General features: G+C 37.4%; 1 long non-coding RNA gene across 1 annotated transcript in view; it reads right to left on the reverse strand.

Moving 5' to 3' along the window:
• The window catches only part of LOC129146945 (uncharacterized), a 48,255-nt gene extending 46,001 nt beyond the window's left edge, over positions 1–2,254 (reverse strand). Inside the window, exon 1 of the long non-coding RNA XR_008554349.1 lies at positions 2,204–2,254. This is a non-coding gene — a long non-coding RNA (uncharacterized LOC129146945). The remainder of the gene's footprint in view (positions 1–2,203) is intronic.
• Between the last annotated feature and the right edge of the window lie 12,776 nt (positions 2,255–15,030).

The following is a 15,030-nucleotide window of genomic DNA, read 5'->3' on the forward strand; positions in this document are numbered from 1 at the left end:
GAATAAAGGAATCATGTCATCATTTCAGGTATTAATGGTTGATCAGGCTGTGGTGATGCTCCTTTGGAATCAAAGCATGCTCTTTAAGCTTTCTTGCATGCTCTTTAAGAAATAGAATAAACCATCTTCACTGCATATGAGAAAAACCAAGTCCTATTATTTAAACAATAACAGAGGTTGGATACAAGTCACCCATCTTCTTTTTTTCTCCAATCTCTATATTTCTGAAATAAAAATGGAGTTAAAACAGATCCATATTAGCCGTTTTTAGGAGCCATCAGTCGATATCTGTATCACCTTATTTATCTTAGTTAGAGAATTAAGAATGGATTGAGCAAAAATGGAAACTAAAAAATGAAATGTCAACTTTAACGTTGGTCCACAACCAGTTATGAGCTATGACTTCTCTGTATGGAAAATAAGTTGGATGGTCCCTACTGTGTGTATATCACTCTTGTTACAATGATGTGAATGCATTTCTATTACTACATACTTGCTTTGGTGAATGTGAGTAAAGGACTGCACCATCATTCTTCAGAAAAGCAGCAGAAGTGGCAGAAGTCTTTGGAAGGAGTACTGGCAGTAGATGTGAAAAGAAGCAGAAACTCAGCAGTTAGCTTGGTACTGGGGCAAGTTGTCCTTTTAAAGAATTATCCTGAGGTTGTATCGTATCTTTAAGTAATTAGAAAATTAGAATTGAGCCCAGAGAAGAGAATAGTCCTTTGAGACCAAAGCAGTAACTCAGATTTTTTCAGAGGTGAAAATAAGGAGGAATATAGCATTGAGTTTAAAAATATTTAAGGTGAATGAATATACTGTACCTGTGTGAAAAAAGGAAATCAGCAAGGTTCATTGACACTGACTGAGAACACAACAAGGAAAGAGTACCCTAAAAGAGGGTCAGACACAAAATCTTCAGGTAGGTAAAGAAAGTCTCCCATTGACATGAGAGATGGATAGAAATAGGGGCAAAAGGACTGAAAACAGCAATCCCGGTGTCAATAGAAGGCTGCTTCAAAGTAGTCATTCAATTGTCTTTCCTAAAGGCCCTTCATCTAGGCATTACAAGGTACCTGAGGAAGTCCACTGCAGATTTTAGCCAAGCCAGGAGGCTAATGGTCAGAGCCACCTTGTACTCATTCTGCTGATATCCAATTCCTGATGTAAGAAAAGATGTGAGTTCGGGCTTGATTGGTCTGCAGCTTTTTTTAACTTCTAACAGCCATGAAACTGGACTTTTAGAAATCTTTGTATTATAACAGTGACTATACCTTCACCAGGTGAGTATCTTTGCAAACTACATGACAAAATAAAAATAGGTTGCTGCTGATAAAGCTTAATTTGCTCACGTTTCTATTTTTTGACACATCTTGTAAAATATACACATATGTAATAGATGAACAAATCAGCTTAAAAAATGGGTCAGCAATTACTCATCAGCATTGGAGCATTAATTTTATAAAATAAAATTATAAATATCATTATATCAATTTTATTTTCAACTTATAAACAATTAAACATTAAAATAATCTAACACAAGCATTCAATTTATAGGAAACCATCCAACCTATTGAGAGACTATTGAAAGTACAAAGGATGTGCAATGTTTAGCATACAATGTATAAAGCAACTTTTGAACCCTGCAATTTTTACAGTTAGTGACTAAGAAGTGTTGATGGTTTCAAAAAGAAGTCATTTAAGCTTATTTCCACTTCAGAATTTTAATGTATTTATCAGGGTTATGATTCTTCCTATGAATTCATCTTTAGTTATTCAAATTTAAAATTTGCCAGGAACAGTATTTCATGGGCAATGCTGAGCCAAAACTGCTAAGAAACTGGGGAAAATCCTAGCATCAAGGAAAAGGTGGATATTGGGATTTATCAGTCTTTTTTTAAAAAAAAGATTTATTTTATTCATTTATGCATACAAGAGCTGGGGTGTAGGTCAGAGGTGCAGGGTGGGGGTGAGAGGATTCACCAGAGAAAGAATGGGGAGAACAGGTAAATCTACTGAAATACACTGCTGAGGGGAGCAGCAGGTCAGGAGAGGTCTGCTGTGCCATGTGGACCAGCAGTTCTCTGGCCAGGGATCAAACCAGTGCCTTGGTGGCTGCCGAAAGCTTCATAGCTCTGGGACTTAACCCAGTGCACCACCACGGAGGCCTGGGATTTATCTGTCTTCCTTGAGATCTCCCACTCACCTAATAATTGCGAAGGTTCATCAGCCCTTTGACCAGTGGACAGTAGGCTTCTATTCATAGAACGAAATTAGATGCTGACGCCAGTCCTTTAAGGAAAAGAAATGTAGAGGAAGAACCCATTGACAGGTGTCCATGAACCTAGACAGAGAATAAGTAACATGGATACCAGAGAGAAACTCAGAATTTATGTGGAAATTATGGTAAAAGAATTTGGGTATCGGTTACAAGAAAGAGCAAGATCATCCAAACATGCACCCGCTGCCTGGAGTCTCACTCATCCCAGTGCTTGTTGGGGTTTCGGCCTGAGGTGGGGCAGATATTTATAGTTTATTCAACCTATTGTTTTTTTGCTCTTATAAACTTGTCAGGGCTCAGAGAATGTACATCTTCCCTGGAGATGTACAGGAGAATGAAGAATGGAAGAAACTTAAGTGGACTGAGTTTGAATCTTGAATTTGACATTGGAACATGTTTTTAAAAGACATTCTTTTCATAAATACAGAATGATCATGGAGTGGGGAGATGAAGAATTTTCCACCATCACTGTAAAAGGTGAGCGTGTGTGTGTGTGTGTGTGTGTGTGTGTGTGTGTGTGTGTGTATGTGAGTAGTAGAAGTAGTAGAGGAGCTCAGGAGCTAAACTGACTTTAGATCTACAAAGAAAAAAAAATAAATACACCAAGCTTTGCATATTTCAATCATGATTTTTACAATTCAACCTACCAATACCAATATCTGAGTGCCCTAATTACATACTACTCCTTTTTATTTTTTTCTTTCAATCAATTAATCCCAGCAAGGGTTCACCCTCAAAATCCCAACATAATAGGTAAAGATTGAGGTTTTAAATATGATTTCATTAATAGAATCAGCATGAATGACAGAACATATGATTTTTCTTTCTCTGTATTTCCTTCAGCCCATCTGGGTCCATAACATTCCTCATAGGATAGGAAATATGCTGTAACTAGTATTCTTAGCTTTTCCTCATGATTTTGGGTTATATATCCTGAAAAGGAGTCCTTTATGCAATATTTGAACAAATAAAGATGACTGCTGCTAATCCTCTTATTCACAATTCCAGAGGTTACTTAGGAAGGTGAGTTCCAAATTTATTTTGGCTGACCCAGAACAGCCTGTTTGGGAGAAAATTTCTGCAAAAATACTTGCTAAAGATTATTCCTGAAATATTGTTTACTTACAAATATCTAGAAACTTGGGTTGCTTTTTTATCACTTTAATACAAGGTTTTTTGACAGCAGCACCACTGGCATTTGGGGCTAACTATTCAGAGTGGTGTGCATGATAGGATGTTCAGCAGCTTCCTTGATTTTTCTACACGGTAGATGCCCTTTTGCCCCAGTTCCACAACTCTCAAAAGTGACTCCAGGCACGCCAATGTCTTCTAGTGCAAAACCCTTCCCATTTGAAAAACAATCATTTAATATCTTGAAAATACTTTGATTCTTTAGAGAAGATGACTAATTAGATTGGTTCCTTATTGCCAAAGAGATATCTGCACACAATATGTCTTACAACTTTAAGGAAACATTATACACATGTACAACACAAATATGATGAATATTGCCTATCATACATTGCTCTTGCCATCCAACCAACAAAATGTAATATTGTCTTGATTGTGGATTGTTGAGTAATTGAGAGCAGAATAATGATAAAGATAAAAAATTATTAGATGACCCATTAACCAGTATTAGAATAACTAAGAACTGAAATAACCACTAATTCTGTTTCTATAGCATGAACATTTTTGTATTTTATCCCCCTTTTGAGGAGCTATTTTTCATTCATAGCGCTGTTGTAAATTATGCACAGCAGACTTCTTCATTTAATAGGTTCAGGTCAGAGAGTGATTGTATTTCAGCAGTTGGTATTCAGGGATTTTGTAATTTATGAGGTTTATTAATTTAACAGATTATTTGCTTAAGATGCCACTATCCTTTCAGGAAGCTTTCACTGTAAGCATTTCTGGTCAAGTTAATAGATTTTAGAGAAGCTCCAATGTTTAGAGCATTCTCATATTTTCAAAATTATATAAATTCCATAAAATTTAGCCCATAGGAAGTGACTAGAAGGAAGAAAAAGAACTGCTTGTTCCTTTTGTGAGTGTGAACAAGCGTAGTGGGGAGACTGGAAGTTACAGGTGGAGGGCAGTGCCTTATGGTTCTCATGGAAGACTCAATAGGGAATGATAATGCAAAAAAAAAAGGTAAATATTGGCAAAGCAGGTGCTTACAGATCAGGGCCCCTAAAGAGAGCAATCCTCAGCATTTCTGAGAGGATCTCAAAATGGTGTACTGCTTCTTTAGTCACATTGCAAAATAGGCAAGAACAGAATGAACATGGAGATCTTCCTGCTAATGCAGCTGGGAAAAGTTCTCAGTAATGGGGGACTGGGAAAGACAGGCAAGTACTTTTGCCTATATTTATATATATGATCTTTTGTTACTAGGTTAGATTTTTTTTTAAAAGATCAATTATGAAGGGGATTCCCTGGTGGCTCAGAGGTTAAAGTCAGCACTATCAAGATAGCACCAGCCACTGCGACATGATTTCGAATCTTGGCTAGGGAGGTAAACCACATAGTGCAGCAGACCTCTCCTGTCTTGCCCGCTGCTCCTTGGCAGTGTGTTTCAGAGAATCTGCCTGTTCTGCTCCCCACTCTGTCTCTGGTGAATCCTCTCACCCCGTGTACCACTGGCCTACTCCCCAGTTCTTGTATGCATAAATAAATAAAAGTAAATCTTAAAAAAATTATTATGAGAAAATTAAAGCAGGGGCTCTAAATATGACCCTTGGCTCCTCTCAGTGTTCAGCAGGATCATTTTGTTGGCAGGTCTCTAAATGCAGAGTCCATCTGCTGGAGGACTTATCATAATATAAACGTGCTACAGATTGTCTTTCTACACAGAAGGGACCTTGTCTAGGTAATAAGCAGTTAATCAAACTGACAAAAATAGATCACATATTTTTCCTTTGAAGTAGATTACTCATTTTCTATATGGAAAAAGCCCATGACTTCTCATGCTAGCTTCTTTGTCACAGGCAACCTTCTAAGAATCTTCCTCCCAGTATCAAATAATGGTCTCCTCCCTGACCCCTGTACATTTTGCTAGCATTTCCTCCATCTACACCTTACTCACATCTTTCCACTCTGGCGGAACGACTTCCCATTCATGTCTATCTGCATCCTATCATTCTTGAATCTCTGGTTCAAGATTTATCTTGTTCTCAATCCTTATTTGAACTTCACCCTCCACACCCACCTTGAAATAATATCATTAATCTCCAGACATTTATGGTCTTCAGTGCAAGGACCGGTCATTTGTCATTGCCAGTTAGTTTGTATATTTTAATATTTTTGATGTACATGTTTTATATTCTTACTCATAGAGAACTTAAATATGGAGATGATTAATACTCCAGCATATCCTTTGCACAAAATTGATATTTTTAATATATTTAAGTGAAATTAATTGAGAGTGAGGTGTTTCCTGACATTCAGGCATCCCACTTCATTCTTTGTGGACTGCCCCTCCAATGCCAAGCATCTTGCTACCTTTATTACGACCATGGCTGGTTCTCTCTTTCCACTTCCTCCTGCAACCTCTACAATTGAATTGTTCCCCAGTAGGTAATAATAAAGAGTTATTCAGGCAGGTTTATTCCTGCCTATGAGAGAGTCAGATTTTTAATGTCAAATTAATATAAACAAGGACATATTCATGCACGCGCGCACACACACATGTGCACGCACACACACACGTGTGCTGTATAAGAAAACAGAATGAAGACTTTTTTTTCAATAGTCTCAGATTATGTCCTCTGGTTGCTGTCTTACAGCTATAGTCTATAAGTAAATGGGGAAATAAGATTATATAAGCTAACAAGTATAATGCTAATGATTTTAACACACATTTATTAAGCTTCTGGAAGGATACATGATGTATGTTTATTTTCAATAAGACTTTTGAAACATTTAGCTTTTAAAGAAGTTCACCCTGTTATCCCAGCTCTCATATGTTGATACTTGGTTTTTCCTCCATTTTCATTGAATTGGCATCAAAATCCCTGCAGGCAAGGCCTGAAAATCTACCAGGATATCCCCTGTTATAAAATTAACCTAAAGTCACAGTTTCAATGTGGTACCATTGAAATTTAATATTAATTTCATACCATCAAAGGATTTATTTTCTACCTTTACATAACAGAATGATTGTAACTTCCCCATCTCCCTTTTGCTTTTTCTGTGTAGTTATTTTTAATGTTCACTGGTTTTCTTGAAACTTAGCAATCAGATAAAGCTACCTTGATTGATGTTACAGAATCCTGGATTTCCCCTCCAAACCAAAGGAAGCCTTCCTCATTATCTCTGGTCTCTTCAGCTAGGCCAGACTCATCTTCAGGTAAATGTACTTATTCCCTTATCTCCTCAAATCAGCTATCCACTTTTCTCCAGCCAGGCTTGGCTGTAAATTGACAAGATCTCCAGTTGTCTTTGTGATTTCCCTGCAGAGTACAGCAGGGTCCCTTTCAGTTTAAAAGAAACAGGTGTGGGGGTAACTCTGCTCAACCTTTAAAAAATTGCTGTCATAAAAGACAGAGATGGAGTGGTAACTTAAATCTGCTTTTTTGCTTTTTATTTTTTTAAATAGCAAAAGCTTCATACTCTTATGGAATAGGAAATTTAGGCAAGATAAAATAGGCTAATAACACAGCACCAGGATGACGTGTTCCTACTATTTGTTCTTCATTTTTTGAACAAGATGAAACTATGATATTCAAGCTCACAGTTTTCAAAAGCCTGAAAGTAAACTTAGAAAAACTAGAACCAATGAGTTCGGAAGGAAGATTTGACTTTGAATCCTTCCAAACTTGGTAAACAACGGAAGAGATTTGTCATAACAAGAGGAGTGATGAAGTTGGAATATAAAAACTTGAGGTAGTCTAGCCCCATCTGACATTAACTATCTGAGAGATCTTTGATAGGTCATGAAAGCTCTCTGGGTCTCAGGAGTCAGTCACATATGTAAAAAGCAAAAATTGAACTAGATAATTTCTAGCTCTATAATATAAAGGCCCAACCTGATATCTGTACTATTTTATTTCCACTGGTACATAATAAATGTAGTTCTTAATTTTTCCTAGAGAAGATGAGGTAATAATTTTAGACTTAGGATCAGAAACGCTAACAAGAATGTTGAGTTTGGTAGAGATAATGATTGGAAAGCAGCTACCTATTAATATTCCATTCAAGAGCATATGTGAAATTACCTTTGTGTTAACCATCCTCCATTCCTTAGCATTATTATTACTTAAAAAATCATCTATCATTGCCTGTAGATTTGCAGGTTGACTTGGATTTGACTGATCTAGGGCTGGGCTTGGTTGGTTGTTCTGCTACAGGAAGTGACTAGAAGGAAGAAAAAGAACTGCTTGTTCCTTTTGTGAGTGTGAACAAGGGTAGTGGGGAGACTAGAAGTTACAGGCGGAGGGCAGTGTCTTATGGTTCTCATGGAAGACTCAATAGGGAATGATAATGCAAAAAAAAAAGGTAAATATTGGCAAAGCAGGTGCTTACAGATCAGGGCCCCTAAAGAGAGCAATCCTCAGCATTTCTGAGAGGATCTCAAATTGGTCTACTGCTTCTTTAGTCACATTGCAAAATAGGCAAGAACAGAATGAACAGGGAGATCTCCCTGAGTTAGGATGAGTCTTTGTTGTGCTAGACAGTATAGTCCAGGCAGTGTGTAAGAACATGCCCATGTCCTTACGTTGATGGTAGAAGTTTAAGGGCAATGCCTTAGTTTATAGATAGGAAAACTGAAATGCAGATGAGTTAAGTAACAAAATTCATCTTAAAGTAAGTAAAAGGACAAAGAAGTGGGGGTTGAGGACATGATTCATTGGTTTATGTAACTAGAACATCCATTGGGATGGTAAAACTTCAAAGTATAGCTGAATTTATTGGTTAAAATGGTGTTCTTATATCTCGGTGTTTCTCCATCACTTGGCCCTGCTTCCACCATATTGGTTTAATTCTTAAGCAGAATTGCTCCAAGATAGCTGCTGGAAGCACTGATCATTGGTGTTCATATTACAGAAGACACATACTTTACCTCATTGCCCATGTAATATTTGCAAATATTTAATTGCCCATGTAATATTTGCAAATATTAAATTGACTGAATTAGGGACAAGAGCCAGCCACCAAATATGACATAAGAGAAGTGAGACAAGGCCACTTGATGCCAACATGGAGGGGGGGGAGAAAATCCCTGAAGGGAAAAGAGGCTGAATTGGCAAAAACTTACAGATGCCTACTTGAGAATTTATCAAAAGTTCTAGAAAATTGAAGAGCCAGGACTGAATGATGTATTTATTAAGTTCTTGACTAGTACTCTTCAATATACCTTATGAAAATTGATGATGTCTTTCTGTCCTGTTTCAGGACAGAAATCAGGACTGCTTAATGATTAATCATTGACAAGTCCAAGGCTCACACAGGCAGAAATGATGTCCAGGTCATGTTCATTGCACATGTGTAAATTCTGGAAAGATATTCAGGCTGCTTTTTGAATGATCCATCACACTGGAGCTGATCAGACTGCCCACCCAACTGACTCGGTGCGTAAATGCCTGAAATGAATGACTTCTTGTGCCAATAAGCATAACTGTACATAATTACATATGCAATTCCTCTATGCAAGTGAGAAAAAATTCACATTAATGTTTTTAATTGAGGTAACAGTATTTTATAAATACTATATAGGTTTCAGATGTACAAATTCTCACATCAATGCCTATATATATCAAACCACATTCACCACCAAATATACAGTCACCATCTACCACCTTGTTTGCTGCATCTACCTACCTCCTCCCACACACAAAAACACATACACTCTCTTCACCTCTGGTAACCACCATTCTGTTGTCTAAATCTAAGGAGTTTTCATTTTGTTTGTTTAGTTACTTTTTTCCTTTATATTCCACAGATGAGGGAAATCAGGCAATATTTGTTTTTCTCCTTCTAACTTATTTCAATCAGCATAATCCCCTCAAGGACTATCCATGTTATTGAAAATAACAAGATATCACCTTTTTATAGCTGAATACTATGCTATCATGTATATCTACTACATCATTCTTTGCCCACTCGTTCATTGTCTGGAACTTAGGTTGTTATCTCTATATCTTGCCCATTGTTACTAGTGTTGCAAGAACATATATCTTCTTTGGTGAAATGACTGTTTAGATCCTCCACCCAATTTTATTTTTTAAAGATTTATTTATTTTTATACAAGCTGGGATACAGGCCAGAGGCTCAGGAGGGTGAGAGGATTCACCAGAGACAGAGCAGGGAGCAGAACAGGCAGACGACAGAAATACACTGCTGAGGGGAGCAGCGGGCATGACAGGAGAGGTCTGCTGCACCATGTGGGACGCTCCCTGGCTGACCTGGAATTGAACCCACACTGCAGAGGCTGCAGACAGCTTCACAGAGCTGTGCTCAACCCGCTGCGCCACCCGGGAGGCCCTCCACCCAATTTTTAACTGTATTATATTTGTTGCTGTCATTTAGCTGTTTTAAATATTAACACCTTCTCTGGGCCTCCCATGGTGGCGCAGCAGTTGAGCACTGGGCTGCGAAGCTGCCCGCAGCCTCTGCAGCACCGGTTCCATCCCCCGCCACCGGTGAGGGTCCCACATGGCACGCAGACCTCTCCTGCCATGCCTGAGGCTCCCTTCAGCAGTGTATTTCGTAGGTCTGCCTGTTCTGTTCCCCGCTCTGGCTCTGGTGAATTCTCTCACCCTCCCGCACTTCTGACTGTACCCAGTGCTTGTATAAATAAATAAATAAATCTTAAAAAAAAAAAAAAAACACACACACACCTTGTATGATATATGGTTTGCAAACATCTCCCATTGAGTATACTACCTTTTGATTTTAGCAAAAATTTCTTTCACTTCGCAGAAGCTTTTCATTTGTTTATATGTTTATATAAAGCCTCATTTGTTTATATTCTCATTTGTTTCCTTGCTGTTGGTGACAAATCCACAAAGATAGCACTAACACTGATGTCAAAGAGCTGTTCACCTATGTTTTCTTCTGTGAACTTTATGATTTCAAATCTAATATTCAAGTCTTTTATCAATGTTGAATTCATATTAATATTAAATGTAAGACTGGTCTATTTTCATTCCTTTCTATGTGGCTGTCCAGTTTTTCCAGCCCTATTTATAGAAGAAAATTTCCATTCTCCATTTATATACCCTTGGCTTCTTTGTCATAAATTAGTTGACCATATATGTATAACTTTACTTCTGGTATTTCAATTCTAACTCATTTATCTGTGTGCCTGTTTTAATTCCAGTATCAGACTGTTTTGTTTACTGAAGCTTTGTAATATAATTTGAAGTAATGGAAAATGACATATTTTGTCTGTTTTTTTTTTTTCATGAGGATTATTTTGCTATTTGACATTTTTGTGGTCCATACAAATTTTAGGATATTTTTCTTTATTTCTATGAAGAATATCATTGAGATATTAACAGGGATTGTGTTGAATCTGTATATTGCTTTAGGGTAGAATGACCACTTTGACAATATTCTTCAAATCCACAAGCACTGAATGTCTTTCCATTTTTGTGTCTTCTTTAATTTCTTTCAAGAGTGTCATAATTTTCAGTGTACATGTCCTTCACTTTCTTGGTTAAATTTATTTCTCAGTACTTTATTCTTTTGATGTGATTGTAAATGGTGTTATTTTCATCATTTCTTTATCTGCTAGTTCATTTTAATGCAACAATGTTTTATATATTGATTTTGTAGCCTGCAACTTTATTCATTTATTTTATCAATATCTAACAGTTTTTTGGTGGAGTACATTTAGTATTTTCCTGACATAACTTACCCCCACTATTGTGGTTGTTTAGCTCATCTGCTTTGCAACAGTCAATGGGCTCTATTAAAGACTTTTCTAAACAGAAACTCATTAGTTTCATCTAAGTTTTCTAGGGCCGATGTAACAAATTCCCATAAGCCCACAATACGAATTTGTTTTCTGACAGTTCTGGAAGCCAGAGTCTAAAATCAAAGTGCAGGATAGATCATGTTCCATCTGAAACCTGTAAGGGAAAATCTTTCTCTGCTTCTTCTAACTTTGGTGGTTTGCTTGCGATCTTTGCCATACTTGACTTGCATAATTCCAGTATCAGCTTTTATCTTCATATGGACTTCTGTCCATATGTGTCTTCAAACAGCTGTCCAGATAGAAAGAACCAGTCATTTTAAGGTTCTGTTTTTCTCCAGCATGACCTCATCTTAACTAATCATATCTGCAATTATTCTAACTCTAAAAAGGTACTTCATTTATCTCTTGGGGAGGGGGTGCAACTCAACCCACAATAGTCCTGAGATCTTTCCTCAAGCACATGCCCCTATTTCAACTACAAAGTGGCATCTTCACCTGAAGGTCTCTAAAGAATGGCAAGTCAGTGTTTGCTGCCTTTGTAAATCTGTCCTCTCCTTGATTTTCCCCATTGCTGTTAATAGCCACACCAAATAGTAGCCCAAGCCTGAAACTCGGTACTTCTTTCTTCTCTTCCTTCAATGCACATATCTAACTCTTACTAGGTTATATTAAACTTACTCCTGTACTCTCTCAAATCTGTATCTTTCTTTCTATCAATTTACTATACCTTCAGTTCACTCCCTCATCAGTTTTGACTGGAATGTGGTTTTCCTTTCCCCAGACTCTTACAGTTCCAACCCACCTTCCACATTCAATGCTGCTGGGGGCCATGTATCATGACAGCCAGTTGAAAGCTCTTCAACAGCTGTGAGAGACAAACTATGTAAAATACATTGATGGACAAGAAACTGGAAACATCAGGAGGAATTAAGTGAGTGAGTAGGGTAAGACGAAAGTCATACCACTAAAACTACACAAAGAAAGCCTCAGCTTTATAAGTTGCCTAGGAATACTAAATACTCAAAGTAGAGTTTAGATAAATAACAATTGTTGGTGAGTGGGGAAGAGAAATATATAACAACTATCTGTACTATCTGCTCAATTTTTGTCTTTATTTTTTTTTTTTTTTTTTATAGAGGCATGTTTTTATTTATTTATTTATTATATTTGTTTGTTTGTTTTTGTTTATACATGCACTGGGTATAGTCAGAAGCGCGGGAGGGTGAGAGAATTCACCAGAGCCAGAGCGAGGAGCAGAACAGGCAGAAGGACCGAAGCACACTGCTGAGGGGAGCAGCGGGTGGCAGGAGAGGTCTGCGCACCATGTGGGATCCTCCTCCGGGGCCGGGGAGCAGCCGGGGATCGAACCGGCGCCGAAGAGGCTGTGGGCAGCTTCGCAACCCAGCGCTCAACCGCTGCGCCACCGGGGAGGCCCCAATTTTTGTCTTTAAACCTAAAACCGCACTAAGAGCCCTCCCTGATCGCACAGGCGATTGAGCGCTGCTGTGAAGCTGTCTACAACCTCTGCAGCGCGGGTTCGATCCCCCCCGGCCCCCGGCCAGCAAGACTCCCACATGATGCAGCAGACCTCTCCTGTCTCACCTGCAGGTCCCCTCAGCAGTGTATTTCATCAGTCTGCCCGTTCTCTTCCCCACTCTGTCTCTGGTGAATCCTCTCACCCTCCCACGCATCTGGCCTGTACCCCGGTTCTTGTATAAATAAATAAATCTTTAAAAAAAAGAACTGCACTAAGAATAAAATCTATTAAAAGATATAAAAATAGTTGAGAGTGGATTGTAATTATTACAAATCATTACAAAAATAATATAAATAAAATTAAACATTTACTTTTTGATATTACATCTGATCTGTATCCATGTTTAGGGTTAAAAGGACTGAAAGGAAGACTATTTGCTCAATCATATTAAAACCTAACTTGCTGATATGCTGCCTTGCTCTAAATTGTGAGTTTCATAAGCACTAAAAATTGGCTGACCTACTTCACCATAGTAATTGAAAGGGATTATTACTGACAATTAGCAAGCAAGCAGTAGTAATAGATAATTTACTTTCCAAATATTTTGCAAGCAAGCACATTTTTTTTAAAAAAGAAAACACATCAGACAGTTGTTTCTTGGCAAATTACAATGTATCTTTTACTTCTTGACAAATAAGTCATGCTACAATATTTTTTTTAAAGCTTGTAATTCCAATGTAGCTGTTACATTTGTTATGTCTGTACACACTTTGTCATGATAAGTATTCAGTACAATGCATGGGGACTTAGTCACATCATCCTCATTATATCTGATAGTCCCATAATTGTGGCCTGGACAAACCTCAGGGAAGAAAACTTTTATAGCCAGATTTTGCCCTTAGAGGAAAAATAGTGCCATTTTCAATGTATTTGTTAAAACTCCTCCAGCCTCAGATATACTGTCCAAGATATTACTTAGGGATTTTGTTTGTTTTTCTTTTTTTAACCTAGTGAAAAATTACAATATAGCTATAGCATATATGACTGCCTATTTTGCCTTCCCCTATAATAGACCAACATCACTCTATCTTTAGCAAAAGCTAAGGTGAGGGTAGAAGTCTCTAGTGATCCAAGATATATTACTGGATATTATCTTGATTTATTTCTAAGAAAATGTATTTTTAGTTTAACTTAATCCATGCACATTACATTATATTTCTGGTCCATCAGCCTTTGTTTAGCACTAGACTTTTCTCTAATCATAAGCTTGTAGAAACAGTTCCCATGACCTTTTTTGTGTTACTATTACATTAAATTTAATGCCCAATACATTTCAGGTGCTCAAAAATAATTGATTGAATTTAATCCTCTTTGAATTTTCCTGTAAAACTACTGCATTAGTGGGTTCCTCTATGCCAATGAGTAATTTTATTTCTTTATTCTCAGTGAAACACATTGTTTAGGGTATGGAATAGATAAAGAGAATTAATATTTACAAATCAGAATCTCTGGAAGCAGTATGCTGCCCTTCATTCTAATGAAAAAGCTAGGACTATTCTAAGGTTACTGATCTATGTGACTATAGTTCCTTTTTCCTGGAATAGTCCTCAAAAATGTTTGTTGTATGATTTAAAGAATGAATGTCCTCTACATTCTCCTTCGAGTATCCAACATATTCTTAGAGTTCAGCCTCATTGCTGTGACATATATCATCAACCACAGGCTGTAATTATATTTTTGTACATGTTTTCTATCCACTAATTCCAGGTTTTTGCTCAGAATGTATTCAATAAATATCTAATGAATTAATGACTCAGTTGATAATAATTTACTTGCTATCTTAACAGCAGCATTTGACACTATTGATACTCTGCCCTTCTTAAACTATAGTCTTGGTTGACTTTTCTCCTACATTTTAGCTCAAACCCCTTTAGGAATTTGTCCTGAGCTCTATTCTCTTTCTATCTTCCTGCTTAATATAATCCATCATTTTTCACTTTATACTATTGAAATGTTGAAAACTCTACAAATTTTATTTCTTTCCATATCAACCTCAACCTTCTGATCTCTAGAATTCATTCATCAAAAATAATAATAGGTTGCCGAGTTCAAGATCAAAGTGACTGCTAATTCACTTCTCCTTTGACAGTTCTCTTATTGCTTTGCAAATGACCACTTTCTCACTGTGTCTTCAAATGGGCATGTTGGGGGAGAGACAGAAAGAGGGTAAGTTCTCTGGTGTCTCTTCTTATAAGGGAGTAACCTTATCATGAAGACGCTGCCCTCATAACTTCATCTACACATGATTACCTCCTCAAGACCCCATCTCCAAATACCACCATGCTTTGGGGT

This window comes from Talpa occidentalis, unplaced genomic scaffold (assembly GCF_014898055.3).
Source record: "Talpa occidentalis isolate TD23 unplaced genomic scaffold, MPIMG_talOcc4v2.1 talOcc4.5, whole genome shotgun sequence".
Taxonomy (NCBI): domain Eukaryota; kingdom Metazoa; phylum Chordata; class Mammalia; order Eulipotyphla; family Talpidae; genus Talpa; species Talpa occidentalis.